Source organism: Aythya ferina (assembly GCF_964211825.1).
Source record: "Aythya ferina genome assembly, chromosome: 2".
NCBI classification, from domain to species: Eukaryota; Metazoa; Chordata; class Aves; order Anseriformes; family Anatidae; genus Aythya; species Aythya ferina.
This window is the reverse complement of record NC_140297.1, coordinates 30,591,698-30,614,885: the sequence shown is the minus strand read 5'-3', so window position 1 is coordinate 30,614,885 and position 23,188 is coordinate 30,591,698. Positions and strand designations below refer to the sequence as shown.

General features: G+C 34.1%; 1 long non-coding RNA gene across 1 annotated transcript; it reads left to right on the top strand.

Annotated features, from left to right (window-relative positions):
- Positions 1 to 1,839: 1,839 nt before the first annotated feature.
- Positions 1,840 to 23,033, top strand: LOC311432523. Its single transcript, XR_014690116.1, has 3 exons — positions 1,840 to 1,910; positions 21,264 to 21,310; positions 23,002 to 23,033. It is a non-coding gene; the product is annotated as an uncharacterized lncRNA (long non-coding RNA).
- Positions 23,034 to 23,188: the final 155 nt, after the last annotated feature.

Below are 23,188 nucleotides of genomic sequence, written 5' to 3'. Positions count from 1 at the left end.
TGTAGCTGACTGAACAGATGGTTGTTTTCTTTCGTTGTTGTTGTTGTTATTAAATTAAATAAGGTATTCATGTGATTAGAGATTTATTTTATTTTAGTTCTCAGCTGAATTTAATAGTATCCAACCAACTAAAGAAAGTACTGGGTAATACCAAAGGTTTATGTCATTTAGTATTTTTTCTTTATCATTGGCCAGTAGCATGATTATACTGTAACTCTTTTTAGATTATATACATATAAATATATTTTAATATTTTTGTTAGCACTAATCTAGGGCCTTCCTGAGAAAGAGGCTATGGTTTGGCAATCTGTGAGTAGCTATCAGGGAACCTAATTCTTTTGTGAACCAGCCTATCTTCTGAACTTCAAAGCCTGTCTTTGATTATAAGCTCTTTGGTTACAGCTACTTTATTAATTATGACTTATAATATTATTTTTTTTTTAAAAACCTAATATTTGATCATTTGATTGGATGTTATCTATTGTTTTTAACATCAATGAATCCATATTTACCACAAAAACATGAGATCTTCAATATATCAGAATACGTTGGATTTATGTACTGGTACAATTAAATTTCTTTAGAAACTGGAGAGGTGTATTGGTTTATTTTCTACTTAATATGCTACATAAAAAAAAAAAAAAAAAAAAAAAAAGAGGTCTGGTTTAAGATTCAAGCTCCTATCAATAGCTTATGAAGCATATTTTTTTTTAATAGTCATGCTCTTTGGAGAAAATGTTTGAAATTAACATCAGAGTATATTATCTGTACTCTGAAAATTATTTATATTATCAACAGAAAATACTACATTCTACACTAATTTTCTTTGGCAGATTTCATATAGAACCACAGAATCATCTAGGTTGGAAGAGACCTCCAAGATCACCTAGTTCACCCTCTGACCCAACGTTAACCAGTCCTCCACTAAGCCAAACAAAGAACAATGGCTAGATTTGTCAAAGGTGAACTGCAGCCTTCACCTACCATGAATTCCCAAACAAAAATCAAGCAACATACACTTTCTGTTCCAGAACTTCATATCATGTAGCCTTTAGTGAAAATGTGCAGTTTCACAAAGGTGACAAGATGTAGGTTGAAAATAGGCACTTAAATATTACAATAAATTGAATTACAATGAAATTGAGGGTTTTGCAGGTTTTGGTTTGTTTATTTTAGAGGGCATAACTATATTTTGCAAGAAGATACTGTACGACTGAGAATATATGTGGGATCAGTTTTTGCTCCTTTTACAGTTTCTACTTCTTGTGTATATGACTTTACCCTGTAAGAAGCTTCACTTCTTATTTTGAAGTCACTTCTCATTTTTGACTATGTGTGCAGAGTTACAGAATCAGACCTAGAAGGTCTGTTCATTATGGTAGAAAATGCTTGAGATTTTAATTTGTGTACAGAAATTTTACAGGCATACTTTTGGTGTTTCTTTTGTTGTTTCCTTTTTTTTTTTTTCTTTTCACTCCTCCTTTCAAGGCTGCTTACGATCAGAATTAATATAGTTATATTTGGATTAAGGAATGGTATAAATAATCTAATGAAACATGAAAAGGAGACCAACACAAAATACATTCAGGAATCAACACTGATGTTTTCTCCATATAAATTGCTGTACTGATTGTCATGAAGTATATTGATGTCACTGTCACTATGACAACATTATGACAAGAACCAGTCACTCTAGGCTACCTTGCAAAAAGGATCTGTCATATATATATATATATATATATATATATATATATATATTTATATTTATATTTATATATATTATATATATATTAGAAAAAGTAATAGAAATGATTATTCTAATACAAGGTTTCATTTAAGGTTAGATGATTTGATATAGACATCGGATCAAGGTATTCTCGAACCAGTAACAAGCTAGCTTTTCAAAACAGGTAAGAGCAATATATTATTCATACACATGCTTTTACTTCTCAAGTAGTAAAAACAAGAAGAAATTGCATTCTCTGAAATGTAAGTATTTGAATATTAAACAATAATAATAATGTTTTGATGTATTTCTCAAAAGTAGAACAGGATTTTATTTTTTTTAATTTGACAAAGTAAAACATTTAGAGATGGAATGTGTGTAATTTAACTTCTAAATGGATTAGGGTTTGGGGGGATTTTTTCCTGTAATCAGTTGTTTCTCTCCTTTTCATTTAAAATAATCTTTCCACCCTTATGTATTTCTGGTTCTGTGCTGCTTCAGCTAAGCCATGGGACCTGTGTACAGCACTTATACAGTTATATTTCAATACATATGTATCCATAGACCTAGTTTATTTTCTGCTTGTGAATCTGTTTGATTTCTTCTGTCTCATAGATTTTAATGTTTGAGTTTTGCCACATCAGAAATACTACACTGGTGTTAGGAAAAAAAACTTGTGAAAATTGTAGCCTGTAGAAATATCAAAAGATTAGTAAAATTCATAGTATCTCTAAGTTCATTTGTCTACATCACAATTTTTGAAAATGTGTTTACAAGACATAGTGCTGAATTTACTAACTGTTTAGAAACACATAGTATCAACACGATAATAGCGTGCAAGTAAACCTAAATCATATTTTCCCGGAGGTATTTGTACTCCTAATAAATCTTAATCAAGTCCAAAACTCATATGGGGAGTCCTTTGTATGTTTGCTTTGCTGTCTTTTAAGTGTGTAAGCTGAAAAAAACATCTTTATTAAGCTCTAGCTACCTTGATCTTTATTTCAGTTAAAACAAATTTAACTGATGATGATTTATAGACATGTCCAAACATATTTATTTTAAAGAAATGTTTACTACAAAAGAGAATTTTAATTATTTATCAAATACAGTATTCAAATAACTTTAATAAGGACAACAGTTATTGAGGTTTTATATCGTCTTTTTTTTTAGGGTTATTCTCTGAGACGACTTTAATGTGAAAACTGGGCAATCCAAAAAGTTATCGTTTAGATGACGTTTTTTGTTGAAACATAACAAAGTAATATAACAGAGGCAGGATTTCTGAGTTTGAGGGTAGGCATAAGTATTCAGCAGTTAGAAAGAAATCCCATCTAAAGGGGAAAGCTGCCAGGAAAACAGCAATTAGTACACAATACATAGAGTTCAAACCACAACCTCCCCCTGCCTCTCCCTTCCCCACCTCCCCCCCCCCCCAAAAAAAAAAAAAAAAAAAAAAAAAAAAAAAAAGAGAATATGATATCTGCTTTTAAAATGAAGGTCCTGAGCTCTTTAGTGGGTTAGTTGTTTTCCTTAATTCCTCTGCATTTATTTATTTATTTATTTCCATCATAATGTGTTAGTCTGCTTGTTTTCAAGGTATTTTAAGCCTGAATTAAACTTCTCTTGTATGGACACCCTAACACTAAGTGGCCAGATTGGCATTTTGATTAAAAGTCTGAAATAAAATCAACTGAACATATAACTTCTGTATAAAGGGATCAGTGGTAACAACAATCAAAGTAGATTATATGGTCTACATGTACTGTTCTCTGGCTCTCTTTCACACTGTACCATGTGAGAAGATCATTCTGTTGGTGCCTTGTTTCTAAAAGGGACTTAGAAGAGAATGATTCCTTCTCCTCTTCCCAAATAGCATGCACTCAATTAAAATGCTTCATCTGAAACATCTTGCTTTAGTGCAGTGAGAACACAAGATGGGCGGTTGCCCTGTGGATGGATCTTTAGCATAGGTGAGGAAACAAAATGCCAGGGCATTAGACTGCAGGAGGTGGCTTTTCCCATAGAAGGACCTGAAGAAACCCTGCTGTGGATGACAAAGACTGAGAGGTTCAGCAGAAAGGGCAGAGAGGCTGCTCCCAGAGGGAGCACAACTTGTTTTCTCTCCACTTCTTTGTTGGTTTCAGAAAGGTGCAAGTCCAGCTCCCTTGGGCTCCAGCCTAGTTCCAGCTTTTTCTCTTCCAGCTCTGTTCAGGTCCCAGCCTTGTGCCCTTTGGATAGGAAAATTTGGTTCTGACCACACTGCTGAGAGACCTGGAGCTGGTTCATTTACCTCACTGTCAGAGCTCAGACAATGGTTGGTTTAACTCTGCGCTTGCTTTAAAAGGTCAATTGCATCTGGTTGCTGCTGAGTAGTAGTGGGATTAAGGCCTTTTTAACATTTAAAATCTGTTTTAAAATGTTCAGTTATTTGATGACTAGAAAGACAACTCATTAGCTTTATTGTGATCAGTGAAAATAAGTAAATAGTGTATTGCATTGTGCAAGTGAAAATTCTGATACTGAATTTTTTTTCAAGAAATAGTGATGTCAATGAAATTACTGTTTATTATATGAACATGCCATTCTGGTTTATCTGCATGTTTAGTTCTCTAAAATGTTACATAAATATAGAATACAGTTTGTAACACTTGCATGATTTTGACACTGGAATTTTCATTTTCTTATAAAAGAATAAAGAACTACAAATAAGAATGGATAGACAAAGTAAATCAAAGTTTACCTAATTAGACCAACAAATGTTTAAATGGTATAAAAAGTAATCTAATTAGGAAAATGTAAAAGCAAGCTGCAGTCAGTGCACACACTGATATATTTTATGGGTCCACTGTATGTTCTGGTAACAAAGTATATATCCCAGAGACCAGGAAAGGGATTCATAATCAAACTAATTGATATTACCTGTTATGTGCTTTAATTTGTAGCACAAATCTTGAAGCTAAATCATTCTTTAGCGTTTCAAATTAAGCTGCTTTTGAATGGTTTACTATAGTTCTTCTTCATTTCCTGAATTCTTCTGGGAGTGTTATTCTGTAATGTTTTCAACAAGCAAACAACAGAAATAAAAACAAATATATATTTTTTTCTATAAAAATAAGCTATAATCTGTGAGTTTATGAGTTCTTGTTGTTGTTCTAGACAAAACCTTAGAAATCTTTAGAAGTACTCCCATTTTAATACCCATGAATGACTCTGATTTTTATTTTTTTTTAAGTTTTGAAAATTTTTTCTCTTTCTAATACATTAATACCTAGCTGGAGTAATATGACTATGACCACCACGCTCTTCAGAAGGATTGAAATAATTTTGAGTCTAGAGCAGAGCAAGAAGAATGATAGGTTGGAAAAACATGACTGATCATGAAAATTTAAAGAAAGCAATTCACATCATTCTGTGAAAGAAAGGTTATTAGCTGTTTGGAAATCAAATGCTACCAACATTATCAGACAAAAGAGTACATTTTGTAGCAAAGAAAGGTATTAGGGAAAACTTTTCATCTCTTAGGACCAAAGACTGGAAATGTAGAATCTCTCATTGGAATTTTTTGCTTCAAAATAAGCTGATAAGAGAGTCTGTTTTAAAAAGAGGTAGAATAAAAATAGTTAAGTATATCAAATCTAAATTATGTTAAGAGATGTAAGTTTAAGTGTAATTCTGAAATAGTTGTGTAATAGTGGTGCCTTTTTAATAAGCATTTCTACCTGTTGAGTATATTTTAATTGGTAGTTTATGTTACTTTCAGAATGGATGATTAACTGACTTTAATTATCTAAGTAAACACAGATGGCAGAATGAAGTTGATTCTGTTCTTTCTTTCATTCTTCAGGAGAATTACCAAATCCCTGTATATATGCAAAATCAACAAACTGCAAAACTTTAAGCAAGGTCATAATACAGATCCCATACCTAGTATTGCAAATGATGGTATACAGGTTATAAAGAACTCAGTTTGAGCCTCAGCTTATAATATAAATACATCTTGGATAAGACTATACACACACACACACACACACACATATATATATATGTAAGTCATAAGCATGTAATTAGAATGGAAATTTATTTACTTATTTTAGTGATTTTCCTTCTATAAAAAGTGTTTTTATATAACCATTCATATTATTTACATGTGCCTGTTTGATGATTTTGTGTGCCTTCTCTCTATATATACAACTGGCTTTTCATTGTTGTTTCTCTCTTCAAAAACAAGAATGAAGATGATCCTCTACTTTACTTTGCCGCTCAACTCTGGTGTAAGTTCTTTTAACACACTGGATATTTCATACAAATTCACAATCACCTTTCCAGAGAACTAGCTGAGAAAGGAAAAATAACTATTACAAGTGTTGGTGGGTTGGCAGTTACTGGAAAGTCAAAGAACAAAGAGGCATTAGTACAGTCATGAACTGCTCCTTCTCTGCTTTGTACTGTGCCTTCTTCCATTGCTCCTGTCTCAAGGTCTGTGAAGAAGTTTCATTGCAAGAATTAGTTATGGTTTTAGATACTTTCACTTTGCATCTATTCCTTAGACCTTTCATTTGTTAATGTCTGCCCCATTCAGAATGTGGGTCTATTAATGAATTGTCATAAGCCTTGGTTTTGAAACGTGACAAAATTTCACATTCAGATTTGACCATTTATTTCTGCAATACATCTATTTATGAATGTGTAACACACCATGCACTTTCCATTTTTTCTAGAGAAAAGATATAAGTAGTAACCATAATAATGGATATGAAATCATTTGTACATGAAATGAAGAAAAATATATCCTTCTACTATCTGAGAAATCGTATTTGTCCTAGTGTATACACAGAGCCTTATTTTCCCAAATCTTTGTTTTCGTCTCCTTAGACCCAAAAAAATATTGATTGATGTAACACTGCATTGCCACTGCAAGTCAGTGCAAAACATACCATGTATAATCTTATATATGACAGAGGTCAAATTCTGATAAAGAGCCTTTCTTTAACTCAGTCCTGTCAATACTCTCCACTATTGTCTTATTATAGATATATATATTTTTAAGGGTTATTTCTCTCAAATCCAGTAGACAGAATTAGAATCACAGAGTGACTGAGGCTGAAAGACACCTCCGGAGATCATCTGGTCCAACCCCTCTGCTGCTTTCCAGCTGGGTGGTCCCAGCATGTCCTGGTGCCTGGGGTTGCTTCTCCCCAGGTGTAGGAGTTTGCACTTCCCCGTGTTGAATTTTGTGAGGTTCCTTTCAGCCCATTTCTCCAACCTGTGAAAGGTTCCAGATTAAGGTGAAAATTATGAGAGTAATACAATTTCTAAACTACAGTTTTGAAAAAATATATATGTTTTTAAAGTAGATTGTGTTTGTAAATCAGATAGATTGAAATTTGTATGGTGCTTTGCATGTTTTAAGGACTGTGTAAGTACTAACTAGTCTTCACCTCTAGCATACAGCTAAGCATTGCCCCAGTTTTATGACCTTCAAAAGTGATAAGAGAAAAAGTTAATAATGTAGTCAAAGACCAAAAGTAGATGAGAAACATAAGAATTTAGAAAATGTGCTTGAAAACGTGTCATCAGCCATATCCGATGCACTGACCCGTTAATTAGTTTGATTACAGTTTTGACTATAGTCTTAATAAAAAAGAAGTGAAGTGGAAAAAGATATATAACGTTTAGCATAGAAAATGTTAACTGTAGGGGACCATTCATAATGTATAATGCTGTTAGTGAAGTGGTTTTTTGTGTGTGTGTGTTTTTCTTTCTTTCTGATTCTTCAGAATATTGAACGTTACTATTATTATATATTATATTTTTATATATTTTATATTACTTATATAATTCTATATTATATATAATATATATATTATATAATATAGAATTATATAATGTAATATATATATATTATATATATTATTTTATTTTTTCAGTTTCTTCAATGACATCTTTTGAGTTTACGTAAATTATTTCTTCTGATTTTTTCAGGTATATACAACAGCTTAAAGAATACTTTAATTGCCAAAAATGTAGGTTAAATTTTTAATGAATTGTTAAGGAGAATGTTTTATTACTCAAGCTACATGCAATTTTTTAATCTCAACATTCACCTGAAACATTCTCAGAGGGTTATGGCAGAGTAAGCTGTAATTCCCCTTCCCTTTCCATTTCCTCTTTCAGTTTGACTTCCCATGTTTGTCTATTTGTTTTTCCTGTACAGAATAGATTTTTCTTCTTACTCTTGATTTCAGCTTTGTTAAAAATAAGAATCTGGAAATTACTGAACCGACATTTAATATTAGATAAATCATTGGATTACCTCAATCATAGTAATAGACTCATTCATACATCTAATTTGCCTTCTGTGTTTAAAACCACAAAACAAACAAACAAACAAAGAAAAAAAAAAAAAAAAAAAAAAACACTATATCAAGATCCAGAGGTTTACAAATGTGGGTCAATGATTTATGCCTCATCCATCAAGTTGTAAAAGGCCTTGTCTTTGGCCCTTTCTTCCTCTCTCACAGAAGTACATTTCCATGGTCTTTCCCACCTTGGTGGGAGAGATTCCTGAGGGGAGCTGTTGTCTATCTCCTAGGTATATAACTATGTAGATATGCTGGCTCTGTATAGCTGGTCTGGTGTGCATATCAGACCTTCCTCTCCCTTCAGCAGTGAGTCACCAGTGACAATGATGCATCTTTTATTCTTTACTGAGGAGGTTTTAATGCAGCGGGTAGTCTGATTAGACTTTGGTGAAACCTCCACGTAGGAAGAATCATCACCCTCACCATTGTCCAGTTGTCCTCGCAGACCAGTATACCTGTTCTGCAGGGGCAGCTCGGGAGGTAGGGGAATCACTAGGCAGATGCACCTGCTATGCTTGTATCGCCAAGCAGGGACCTTTTGCCATTGTCCCCTGCCCCACAATTCATTACCATTGTTGTTACGGGAAGCAGAGGAAAGGGGGTTCACTGTAGCAGGAACTCTGTGTGCCTGCTGGTCCCCTACTATCATCTGCTTGCAAGGCAATAGGGGACGATGTGTTTCTTGTGTAGCCTCTGCTGGCTGTCTAAGCTTCAGGGTTGGTATTTGTGGTGTCTCACCCCGGTGCCTTTCTTTCAGGCCTGGCAGGCTCCACCAGTCTATCTCCTGATCACACTCCCTGATAGCCCTTAACCTCTCCACCTCCTCCTTGAGCTCTGCCACCAGGCTGACCAGGTCATCCACCTGCTCACACCTCACACACCCGGTGTCTCTGACACCGTCAGATGGCAGCAACTGGCTCAGGCATGCCCTGCCGCACACAGAGACTTGAATGGCCCCATTTTTGGGTGGGCACTCAGTCTGGGTGGCCACAGACTTTCTAGAAAGAGCTTTCTGCCTAGTGCAGACCATGGCGGCTTAGCTATAGGTAGACAGCCAGTAAATGAGCTGTCCTGAGCACAGACGGATGCTCTGCCCTCTCCCAGTGTGCCCTGCCTGCGTGCAGTGCCGTGCCAGGCCGTTTGCCCGTCCTGGTCGCCATGCTCCCCAAGGGCTGCCTTTGAACGGCATGGGAGGGGGTACTGCTGGCTTCACCTATGCCTCATCAGCCTCCCTAGTGAGGGCTGCCGGGCCCTGGCAGCTCCCTCAGTTGCCATGAGTGGTCCCGATGCCAGAAAAAAAAAGCCCTGCCTGCCTCGATCCCCTGCTGCACTGCAGAACGCGTCTGCCCCGGAGCTGATTGCCTCCGCAAGTGGCTGCAAAATGGCGGCGACGCCTGATTTGGGCAGGAAGTGCTCAAGGGCATAACCCTTCTAATTGCTTGTGAGTGAAAGCGCAATGGGCACCAACTGAAATACAAAGAATTCTGTTTAAACATAAGATTTATTTTTATTTTTTTGAGGGGGGTCAAATACCAGAATGGGTTGCATAGACAGTGTGTGGAGTGTCCATCTTTGGAGATACGCAGAGCATGACTGGACATAGTCATGAGCAATCTGCTGTAGTTTACCCTGCTTTGAGCAACAAGCTGGAGTAAATGATCTCCAGAGGTGCCTTCCAGTCTCAGCAATTCTGTGTTTTGGGTTGCCTTATGCTTCTAGACCACACTTGAATTGCAGCATAACTGTTGATAGAGAAAAGAGGTAATCCAAAATATTATCTATGATATTTTCATACAGTATTTCAATCAAAAATCTCTACAAACTTAGACTGAAAAACTTGTCAAAACAAATGAGTTACAGCAACATTATTTTAGAATTGTGAACAAGTTCCATATTTTTATAGCATAGGGGAGCTCTATGATAGATAAATGATATGATAGATAAATGAGATAGGTAAATGACACAAGACTGTGCATTAATATATCCTTAGTTTTTAAGGATCCTTCACAACCAGGGGAGACAAACAAACAAACCTCACTTGTTTGGCAATAGTATTGGTCCACCACAAGTTTTACTGTATGAATTGTGTCATTAAACACAAAGAGCTACAAAAGACGATCTGAAATGTGATTCACTATTCATTGTTGTATAGCACCATGTGCCCATCTTTTCTAAATACTGATGAGAATAAATCAAAAGGATCTGAATCTAAATACTATGCATTAGCCACAGTAATGTGCATTCCTCCTTCCCTGCATTCAAGCTGCAGATGAGGAATGAAGCGATATAATAAATAAACAGGATTTTCTCTCTTCTTTTCCCCCTCAATTCTGCAAATATGTTTTTAAGCTACTGCCAGTCAGTAATTAGGATTTTGTTTTCAATGTGGTTATGGCTTTTTAAACTTGCATATTTATGTATACATGCTCCAAATAAACAAAGATGACTTCACAGGTTTTTCTCAAGGGATTTCCTCAAAAGTTGTTTCCAAAAGAAATAAATACGTTGACTGTTCGGGCACAAGGGCTGCTACTCCCCAGGACACAGATGCTTTTGGGGCAAGTTAATTGTTTCTCCCCACAACATGACCTCATTACATAAGACCACTTCAGAAAGAAACACATATCAGCTAAAATCTGTTTTTAGAAAGTAGAAGGAAAAGAAAATGCTTTGTTGTGTTCTGTGGTGTCAGTGCTGCTCACAGTGAGGAATTAGATTCCACTCTACAAGGAGAAATCATTAGTCAAGGGGAAACAGGTCTGCTTTTAGAGATAAGTTGGGAAAATTTGTAACTCTTACTGGTTTTATGAAGAGGAAAAAAAAATGTTCAAAACAAGCTTTATGCTTTTTGTAATCTACGTAATTTCTTTAGCTGGTTCTTGTCTCTTGGTCTCAGAACATAGAAAGAAAAGCTCCTCTAACATCTTGCATTATGCATGAGAACTTTAATCTAACTGTTGGTGTTTAATATTTTATACTGGATGCTAAACTTCAGATTGTGAGAAATACTGAAGATTAAAACAAGAGGTGCAGAAAAGACTAGAGAGATGGAGAGACAGTACAGAGACAAAGAAATGAAGAACTACTCAAAGCCACAAACAGAACAGCACAGCAGCTTGTTTTTTTATGTCAGCGGGTGCTTTGTCTAAGGATATGTTCTTCCATTAAGAAACGTGTATTGTTACTCAAGAGGCATACTTTGAAAAAAAAAAAAAATCTTATGTTCTAAATAGCACAAAAAAGCAAGTTGTATAGCCAGCTCTGTTTAAAATTATCCTGGTATAAGCCACTTCAGTCAAAGTGCAAAATTAAGGCTCTCACACAATAGAAAAGACAATTTATGATGATTCCTGTCACTGAAGTTGCTTGTCAGTGTTGACAGGCTTGAGATACTGTATTCTGTCTGAAACCTTGTCAGACAAAACCACTGAAATGAAATAAAACACTATCAATGGAATACTAATGTTTTCTTCGCTGAAGTGGGCTTTATGCTTCCCTAAAACTGCTAAAACTGAATGACTGTTGCTCATTGTCAAATAGGATTAACACCTTTAGCTGAATATTTCTCTATTCTTTACCAAACCTTTGCAAACTATTTGCAAACTATTAAAAATGCACTTAGACAATATATTTCTTGAAGACATTTAAATGATATCTGATAATACAAGAGAGAACTGTTTGTAAACTTCCCTGGCTTCCTCTGCTGTTGTGTCTCAAAGAAGAGCATGTCTCAGACATCTGTGAAAAGGTGGAGTAGCTCTAATAATAATAATAATAATACTCTGTTACAATACTCATTACAATAATAATAATACTCTGTTACAATACTCATTACAATAATGCTAAGATTTCTTTTTGTACTTTCAGATAGAGTAGGATCTCCGGGTTAAAAGCTGTTTTGAAACCCTCACCTGTGTTTTGTAGAGAGAAAATGGTTTAGTGTTTTCTGGTTAAAAAATAAACCAGTGATTCGTAGGCAAAAGAAACAAAATGTTCTCAATGCTGAAGAACGTTTTTATGTGTTATTTAACTCTTTACCTTTTGAAAGCAAAAAAATTGAGAACTCTAAATTCTTTTGCTTGTTTACCTTCATTTTTTAGAAACATATTTTTGAGTGCTTTTGGAAGCTGTTCTGCCCTGTGTTTTTTAGTATTATGTAACATATTCTCCCTCAATGCTCTAACTACAGTGCATGTAGAGAATGACAACCGTAGGCAAGCAGTGAAGAAAATGAATTATATGTCAATACAGCACTAACTTTGGCTCCAATGATTTTGGAATCCTTTGCACTTCCATGTTATAAAGAACATGGAAGCTTATTATTTGTTGAACACCAGGGAAAGCTATGAACTCTACAAGATGAAAAATGAATGTCAATTTTGCCCTAAGCGTCTGCCACATACAGTAAAGTCAACTTGGTTGTTGAGTGTAATATGGATGCCCTATTCTTCCTATATGGCTAACTTGATCAGTTTTCTCTCCATAATTACAGAAGCTGTTAAGAGTGGTTTGGCTGATGGGATTGTGTCAAATGTGGATGAACTGAGTCAAATACATAGTGAAGCAAAGTGAATGTATTCTCATTTCCAATTCTCAATTGAAGTTCTTGATTTAAAAAAGAATTGTCAGGTCATGTCATTATATGGTATGGATCTAATATGTAAATTCTATTTCAAGAGAGAACAGTGAAAAGACTCCAGTGAGTCGTCTTTCATGTAGAATTTTTGGATTAATTGATTTTCCAATCTTAATTTTGATAGTTAGACTTGCCAAGCATTAGAGCACCGCTAGCAAAAATAAATAAATACAGTTATTGTGGGTTTTATACTTGCTGAAATGTACGTATAAACATTCACTCTTACTGAACATATTTTAGATTAAACTAAAAGTCTTATTCACGTTCTAATTTGGTCATATTTTTAATTAATGAAAATGGGCTATAGAAAGATTTTTTTATCCCATTTTTCCCCTATGACATTTCTTACAATTATAGGAACAGACATAAGTGTCTCTAAAGTAATTGCATAGTATCTGAGTCATCAAATGAAGCTTGATATATGGATATTTGCCACTGCAGTAATGAAATTCTTTGATTAGAGCCGGTCAGTTAGAATTCAGCAAAAATAAGCTGATATCCTATTTTTTTTGTATTATGTCAATAATTACTTAATGTTCCAAGGCACAGACTGACCAAAGAACTTGTTAAAATTCTTTGATAAAGTATCTTTTGTCCTCAAACTGCTTACAAATAATATATATATATTAATTATTTCTTAGAAATAGGTGAAATTTCTGTGAACTGACTTCGAATATTTTTTTTTCTCTGAAAAACGGAAACTATTTTCATATATATTTACTTGTATTTTATTTTTTCTTAATTGCATTTTATGTCATCACCTAAGCATCAGACTGATGCCTGATCAGAAGTCAAGTTCCTAACTTCTGTAAGCATTTGATATAGTGTTATGATATAGTTATGATATAGTGTTATGAGTTAACGTCATATCTCCAGATGTAATAAATATTTATAGAGGGATTGTTTATGACCATGTGAGACCATAACTGACTCCTTTGCAGGCTGTAGAAATGTCCCTATGGTTTAATAAGCGTGTTAAGAGTTAGGCTTTTAAGTTTGTGCTATCAGTGGCCTCCTCTGTACTCAGCTAAGACAAAAATGTGACTCTTAAGCACAGCTCATACTATTCTGAGAGGTCAGATGACTCACCCTCTGTTAATGCTTATATCTTGCAAATACCTGTGAAAAGAACTTAGCAGTCTGATTTTTAAAATGTATATCAACAACATAAACTTACACATGGTGTTTCAGAGGCATTGTGCTATCCCAATTCGAAGAGGTTTGAATGACTGAAAAAGTAGGTTAAAATGACATTTTAGACTGTGTACAAATGAATGGATGTCAGGTCAAGCAGAAAAGTGCTGAAAAAATTCCTAATACCATTTTTTTTTTTTTTAATGTAAAGTGGATGTTTAAACAGGCTGTTGTTGTGAAGTTCTCACTTGACAAAATCAAAAATTTTTTAGTTGGCTTGAATAACAGCTTGAAGGGTTAGTAAATTGCCAAAGGCTAGATTGTGCAAAACTTATTTGCACAGATGAGACTTTTGTCATGTAAGCTGCTTGACTGAAAACAATGAAATTCCCCATACAAACATGTTTCATCATATGATTTTCATATGAGAATCTTTTTAGTCTAATCTTTGAGTTTATCAATATAGATTGATTCGGTGGAATGAAGTGAATGCATAAATTGTTGACCTCTTGATGATGCCAACATAAATACCTCTAGACACTGGTTTAGCTTCTTGTAATTACCTGATATCTTCTTGGCACATCGTGGGGTTATTCTACAGGATAGAAACCCTGTCATTTTTCCCATAGCGTAATGCACATGATATTGTATCTCATGTATGATATTATTCTTGCCAATGAGGCCAGTGTAGAAAATCATGCTGCTGTCCTGCTATCAGATGTGATGATCTCGGTTCAGAAACCCCATACATTTCCTCTTTATTTGATGATGATTGAGTTAAGAGAAATGAAGACAAAATTGCTAAAATAGAAAGTAATATATGTGTTTTGTGGTGAAATTTAAATATATACAGAATTTGCTTGCCAGATTTCAGTTACAGTCCATTTAAAAGAAATGTTTGCCATGAGTTGCTAATTGCATAAAACTAATCCCATCTAAAGTTTAGAGAGGGTTGGCACAATCCTCACAGATAGATTTGATACAACATATGGGTTAATCCTGGGCAGTCATTTATGGACCCTTATGTTTGGTATGAATGTGTGTGATGAGCCATTAGCCCATCACACTGAAAGTTTCAATTACAGGTGGACTGTAGGAGTGGCTGAGTTTCAAAACTGATGCTCAGTGTTTGAAATAAAGGTGAAGCCTGCAATAGCAGAACTGTAGCAAGCTGCACTCAGTCAGATCTTTAAATTTTTCCTTTTTAAATATTATTTAGGAGAGCCATAATGTTAATTTAATGAACTATGACGATTGTCTTGAAGATTAAGAATGTAGTGGAGATGGACTATTCAATTTTAGTTCTCCATTTAGAGAATATTCTGAGGTACATAATTCCATAATTTGTCAGAGCAATTAAAAAAATAAAAAAATCCTATGGTATAATTTATGTTTGTAAGCATGGGGGGAGGGTTGGGACAACGTAACACACAAAACAGAAGTTGGTTTACTTTTGTCTTGACTGTTGCTGAAACCCATCAGTACTAGGTCCAAGTGTGCAAACACTTTGCAGTTTCCTCTGCCTGTTGCAGTTAGGTTACCTGGAGAATGTTGCCAGAGCTATTCCCTTCCAAATGTGTTTGTTCTGCTGTACAACCTGGGCCCATGTTCAGTCGTGCAATAGAGTTTTTTTTCCTGGTTCTTTATCTATTTATCTTGAGCTACCTGTATATTCTGTGATTTTTTTTTTTTTTTTTCTAAATGGGGGCATGAATTTAATATCATTGGTTGAATTACTTGACTTTGGAATTTAAGAACTTACCTGTTTTTCATTCCAAGTTGGATATCTAACTGGTATCCTGTTATCCAGTTATTTAAAGAGTTACTGGAAAGAACAAAACAAAACAAAACAAAAAGTCAATATACATGGAGAAGTAAAAAAAAAAAAAAAAAAAGTAAAAAGCAAGAGCTTTTTTTTTTTTTTGAATATTTAAGTATGGCAGCTTTATTTACTCTGACAATGAAATGTTGCTCATACTAATGGTGACTCACAGTGTTTTGCTGAGTCTCTGTGATTAACAAAATACAATAACAGTACAAAATTACTGTAATTTGGGGCTTGGATCTATGACACAACTCTACTTTTCTGTTTGCTTTTCTTTGGGGCTGAAAAGGTTGGATGCCTATAAATAGGACATGATCCAATAATCTGTAGAATTGTTTGTCCTTTGCTTTTGAGAGTCTGTGACATTTTCCTTTGATGATACCAGGTTCAATAGCTTCAGAGAAGTAAAATTGTGCTGTAAGGAAATAGTACCAAGACTGATTTCAGCTCCATTCCCACTTTTCTGTTAATACTTGCAATTTATTTATATCATCATTTCTATGAGCCAGTTTCTAGATGGCGTATTGTTTGCTGGGGGTAGGGAGGAACATTAAATCTACAGGTGTCTTCATATTTCTCTCCCTCCCCCTCCTTCCCCAGGCAATATATACTACTGCCCTAATAGTAACCTAAGAAGTTGTTTGTCCTTCTGAGAATGGGGTTCATAAATTTATCCAGCAATCTCAGTAATTTCCTTTTTTTTTCTTTTTTTAAATTGCTTGCACTAGGCGATTTCTTCTAAGATCAATACAAAGTTTCACATAGTGATCATTACAGTTTTAAATTTTGTTAGTGGCAATCAGTTTAACTACAATAGTTCTCATTTGCTACACGGCATCTACAGGGGATCAGTTAGGCTTAGTGGATTGCTTCTATTTTTCAGATAGAAGAATGGTGTTTTGTATGTCATAATTAAAGTAACATTTGTATATAAATATATTTCCATTATTTATTCCTTTATTTTAGAGCATTCAGTGTACCACATGGAAAAGAAAAAAAGTTCCAATGTGAAGCCTGTGTGTATTGCAAGTCATAGTCAGTTAAGATGCTGTTAACCTGTTAACCATCTCTGTTGACCTAAAATACATTCCTGTACTAGTCTATGAACTACAAATCCATTCTGAATGATGCAGAGATTTTGCCATATAGCAAGATACTCACACTTGGCTGTCTATATCCATGTTTAGGCATAAAAATTTTAGTGAAATAATTGTCAGTGGTTTTGAGCCTTGGCAGCTGCTATTGGCTTGGAGATAATTTTTAGTTACTCACTGTTTCTGGAATCATTAATGATGGTAGATGTCAGTGAGTGGGTTGAACTTGAAAAAATTGAAACTTTTTAAAAGGAAAAAAAAAAATGGAAATACGAGAATTTAATCGTGACTTGGAATCAATGCAATCTCATTTGTCTATTCTAAAAATAGCTGTTGCCATGAATAGTTGTTACTTTTTAGCATGTTAACATCTAGGCAGAAAGTCAGGAGATTTAGTTCATTTACATACAGAAAAAGAACTTGCATTATATGCATTGTGATGATTAAGGGAAATTTAAAGTACAGCAGTTCAAGGTCAACTATTGAAGTATGCTAATCCCCCATATTAGAAACATATCATGTTCTAGTTACTCCACTATTCTATGTCTCAGGAAAAAAAAAAAAAAAGTGCTATAAAAGGTTTAAAAGACTGGAATTGATTGAAGGCAAAATATTAAAGAAGAAGAACAAGGCCAAAGTAGGGTTATTACAAGAACAGTGGTTTTTTTTTTCATAGATTCCCAAGAAAATATGGCCATCTTAATGCTGTTGACTTCACTTTACCCATCTTTTGTGTAGGCAGACCTCTATAGTTGCTGTCATTCACAAAGTAAGTCAGGAATGTCTTTCATCCTACAGCTACATTCCTGTATAGGAGTTGTACCTTTAGGGTAATTCTTTTTTAACCAGTACCCTTTGTGATACATGTTATTAATAAAATACTCATAATAAAATGAACAATGGCTAATCCTTAAAAAAAAAAAAAAAAAAAAATCATTTTTTGGCTTTGAAAAAGCAGACTTTTCCATCCTGTTGCATCCTTTGATAGGTAGTGGATTATGATACCTTCCCTGTGTTTAACTACTTCTGAGACAGTTGACATAACTTATTTCAATCTTGTTTTTTTTTAAATGACAAAAAATATAAGTGGCTAAAGTCTGATATGAGGGCCAAGGGCAAATTCCCACTACCTCTCTCAGTAACTGTATTAATAACAGACCACCATCTTTGCTGGTTAGGACATGGTTATGACAGGGGAACTTGTCCTTCCCTCCCTGTACAAGGCCGTGGGGTGTGGGCATGCCTTCCCCACGTACACCGCCAAGATACACCTGTTAACTTTTTTTTTCTGTTTTCAGAGGCATGGAAGATACTGGGGAAACACAGACCTGGGGAAAGCAAGATGCTCTCAACCCAGCAGAGGAGGGTGGTCTAGTGGGAGCTCATGCTTGTTAGCTCAATAAACATGTCTCTGTCACGATAGATAGACTAGTGTAAAAGAGTTTCATGACTTCCCTCTCCCCCACATGTCCCATGTTTCCCATTTTGCTCCTTACCCTGTTACGTAAGCCAGTAATTGCATCTTTAAAGGCTGTGTCAAAAAGGCTTGATCTTCCATTCCTTCTATCTTAAGCTTTTTGAATCTGGATCTCAAGAGAATAGCAGAAATGAAACTGTTTTGCAGTAGTTGAGCAGAGTCTGGAGAGGTTTTCTGGCTGTATTTGCAGATATAAAATTAGTTCTAAGATAACTATTCAGTTGCATGCCTCAACAAACCTCATCCTGACAACAAGTTTGCAATATTCAAGAAATATATAATGAAATGTACAACTAATTTTCTTTAATTCATTTGATTAAATGAGCATGAATAATAAAATTTTCAACAGTGCCTCACTGTAGCAGGTGAAGTATGTTTATTTTTATTAAAAAAAAAAAACAAATATAATGAATATATAATATTTTAACAAATGTGTTTAAATAGTCTTTTAAATAATTATATTTCTCTAATCAAAAAATTACAACAGTTTAAATGTTTTGGCAAGATTTCTTTCTCTAACAGGTAAGAAACTCTTGTTTCTCAGTGGCTTTCTTTCCCTTTTTTGGGGAAACATCAGAAAGACATAACATTTTTTACTTGCTATTACTGGTGAAATCAACAGAAGCATTGGTAGAATTTTTCATTCCCTTGACTTCCTTTCTAATTAGCATTAAAATCAAATTTGGATGTCTCTATACTGAGTAGTACTTAATTCCTGGACTCACTATGTTAAAATCAGCACATCGGAAAGGTAAGTCCTATATCTAGTCCTATGTATGTTTTGTTGTTTTCATTGCCCAAGCAGGGTAAAACGGCAATAAATAAGTAGTTTAGATCATGGGGATCTTTACAGTTATTAAATATCCTTATTACAAATAGGGATGAAAGGAACATTTTTGTTTGTTCCAATGATTTCAACATCTCTTTAGATGATGTATAAAAATAAAGTGTTTCAGATATTTTCTGAAGATTCATTAATTTTATTAGAAAAGTTTAACTATTTTTACCAAGATAATTTCTGTTTAACCAAATACAAAAAGCTGGAGACATGACTGTCTTATCTTTCATGAATGTATTCCATGCTCTTGTGAAGGTAGGAACAGTTGGCTCTCAAGCTTGTTGGTGGCACTAATTACTCCATGTTTCTTACATAAATTCTGCTTACATATGTTTCAATAGCATGCCATTTTTCATTCGAGAACTCTTGAAATTCATTACCCTCTCTGAATCTTAAATGTAGCTGGTTGTTCCCCATCTTGCAATGATGGGGAACATCTTACCATCTTACCCCTCTTGAAGAACATATGCTGAAGCTGCATCGTGGTAAGGTTATCAGTCAAAGTTTGTATCATACTTCCCCTACATTAAGATAAAGCAGTTTTGCAACTTTCATTTCTGCTTGGACAGAAAATTGTTGCAGAAGGGAAGCTGAGGGTTCAAATTCTGCATGCCATGAGGTAGACATTTCTCATTTTAAAAAACAAATATCATTTTGTTTTCTTAAATTAAGCATTTCTGATATACCTAAAATCCATGCAGCACTATTATCTAGGCAGGCTGCTTTGACCATAGAAATTGTTGAGACTGAAATGGACTAGTGTCATATAAGATTATTTCACATTTCCTGTGTGAAATGGTCCTGCATATATAGTATGATATTTTTGACTTTCTTTGTCTCTGTGATTCATTACCCACTGTAAATTTGACGCATATTTAGTTATTCCATCTTTTGTATTTTTTCCAGCTAGGGATTAATCCTATGTGTAATACTTTGTGCATTTCTTTATTAAATTAAATCTTTTTTTTTCTTTCTCTCTCCTTTTTTTTTTTTTTTGGTCACTTTTTCAATTTGTCAAGGTCACTTTCAATTCAAATCCTATTCACTAAAGTGCTTGCAGATGCTTTCAGCTTGGTATTGTCTGCAAATTTAATAAGTGTACTCTCTATTCCATCATCCAGGTCATTAATGAAAATATTGAATAACATTGGATCCAGGACAGACCCTGTGAAACCCCACTCAGTATTTCCTTCCAGCTTGACAGCAGGTCAAGCTCTAAGTAGAGCTTCAAATTTGTTGTGCACCTAGCTACAATAATGTCATCTCAACTGCTTAATTCTAAGTTTATTTATGAGCATGGCATGTAAGACTGTCAAATACTTGAAACAACACATGGTATTTCCCTTTAGGAAGAGAGTAGATGGGATTGATGTCTTCTCTTGAAAAGTGAATATTTGCTCTAGTTCATCTGTAGTATTTACTCAAAGATAAAGCATTTTTGTGAGAATTGAAGTTATATTGACTAATATGATATTATCTGGATTATCTGTATCTATTCTACTTTTTCAAAGTTAAGCACAGCTGTTTACCTTTTCTTGTTCCAACTCTCTTCCATATATTCTCAGAGGAAATATAAATTCTGAGATTATTTTATCTGATTCCTGCAATGGTTCCAGTAGCCTGATTCCAGTTTGCTGATTTCACAGTTTAACCACCCCTTTGGAATAGAAACTGAAACAAATAATTTAGTTACTAACTGTTTATAGGTTCCTTTTTTTTTTTTTTTTTTTTTTTTTTTTTTTTTTTTTCCCTAATCTTTTAGGAAAGTAGCTTTTTGCTACTTTCTTGTTGTCTTTATATATTTTGTAGAAAGAAATGTTATTCATGTACATTATGAAAAAGCTAAACTGTGTCTCTGTGGACTTCTGCTGCCAACCTCTCCCTTCTTTTTTGTCTTAATATTCCCACATATTTGGGGTATTCCTATATTTTCATTTTCAGTCATATGAATTAATTTCCACTCTTTGTAAAATTTCTTCTTGAGTTTTTAATTACTGCTTCTTAACTCTAGTTCTGTTTGAGGTGGTACGTATTTTTGAGAAACTGCTAATGCTTTTATGAAAACGTAAAAATAAAATATCTGTGATATGTCTACAAGTACTCAGCCAGTAGTTGAGGTACATATAAAAGACTTCAGGTTGCTAAACATATTATTTTTTGTTCTTTAGTTTTATCTGACTGTGGAGAATTTGAGCCATTCCTGCCACAGCCTCAGGTAGGGCAATGTTTCCATGGCATCCTGTAAAACAATAAGTGGAGATTTATATTAAAAAAAATTATCTAAGTCTGTTCATATTCAAGCTGATGACAAAACCTACATGAAGTTTAGTGAACAAAATTAAATAATTTTGAGTGTGGAAGTATATATTAACAAATGCATTTGCAAATTATATTCTGTTTTCATAATTCAGAGAACAGCAAATACAATTTAATTTAAGAGCTCTTATCTTCATCTACGGAATGATAGATCTTGATTAAAATAACTTGCAATGAATTAGAAAACTTTAAAGACTTGAGAAAGTGTAGCAAAGAGTGGGAAAAAATTACTTGAAATTACAGGCAGAGTTTAGAGCTCACAAACGCATGGGAACAGCATCTACTTAAACATGAGATACTTCAGGCTTAAGAGCAAGACAGTCCAAGAAACGGCAAGAAGTTTTCTTGATAAATAATCTCAAAAAATTCCACTGATACAGCAATTTTGGATGGCATGAAAAGAAATTCAAGAATAGATGCTGTCATTTTTTATTGGTACACTAAGAAATGTTTGAATTTTACAGTGGCTCACTACATCAGGTTCAATCAGAAGAGAGAACTTTAATAAAATGAGAAGAAAACATCTTCTCATTTTGAAAGTTAGGATGAATGGAACCTTGATTTTGTTAAGCTAAATCTCTGAAACAAGTCTTTTGTTTGAATAAAAAAGGTGGCTGGTTTGGTCTTTTTTATTTTTGTTATGTTGTTGTTGTTTTTGAAGCTTCCACAATAAGAAGTGTTAAATTACTTTTAAATTAGAACCTGTTTTATCTTAGCTTTAGCCACTGGACGAGGAAACTATTGTATTTTGGATGTTGCTGGAGGCAATAGTTTATTCACAATGAGCATCTGCTATTTTTCTTTTGCTATACTTTTGATTCAAATTAAAGAAAGCTAACTACCAAAATCTAGAAGGCACAAGATAATTATGAAATATATAAGTATACATAAACTCCTTTGCTTTCATTTCAATGTTCAGATTTATAAAATTATTCAGAAAAAAAATAGTCTTTTAAATATTTATAGAAAGTTTCCGAGTGCATTAAATTTATCAACTCTGAAAAAAAATAGTTATATTGTTTAATATCATTTCAGGAAAATCAGTGTTTCAGGAAATCTGTAAAAGTTCAATAATTTCTAAAATGAGTAGACAATGTCTGATGTGACTAGTTATAATCAATCACAGTTTCTACTTGTCAGAACAATTAATTTCAAAGATTCATGAAAAAATAATCTTTGGTATTCTTGGATGACTTTTTGCAAAACATGCTTGTTACTCAAGCTGTTTTAAGCTAAATAATGAATCGGCCATGAAAATACAACTCTAGTTCCCTTGGCAGATTACCCATTTGCAAATGCATTTGAGTAATGCCAAAATCTGTTCTGCTCTCAAGTTTAGTTTTAACTACAGGAATTGTGTGAAATGATACCTACCAAAATTTAGTTGAGCACTATATACACTTTGATGGGAAGTGCATACATGAAACAACTATTTTTTGAAAAATAATTTAAAGTTATGAAAAAATGTATTTCTGGGGATTAAATTGTCTTCACTAAAGATAGTATTTTGCTATTGATTTCCATGGAACCAAATTTTAAAAACATTCTCCTCTCAAAAATGATTATAACATATACTGTTTTCTTCATTAGAACACTGTAGAGAACAAAGTCATGAAGGCTACCACAAGGTAAATACAAACATGTAGGTTTTACCTTACCTCAGGGTAGTAAAAATATTCAAGGAACCTATAGGGATTTGGATTTTGCTATTTTTCTTATCTTTCTCCAGGATCTAAATATTGATCTTAAAGGTCAGTTTGAAAATTTCTCTGGTGAT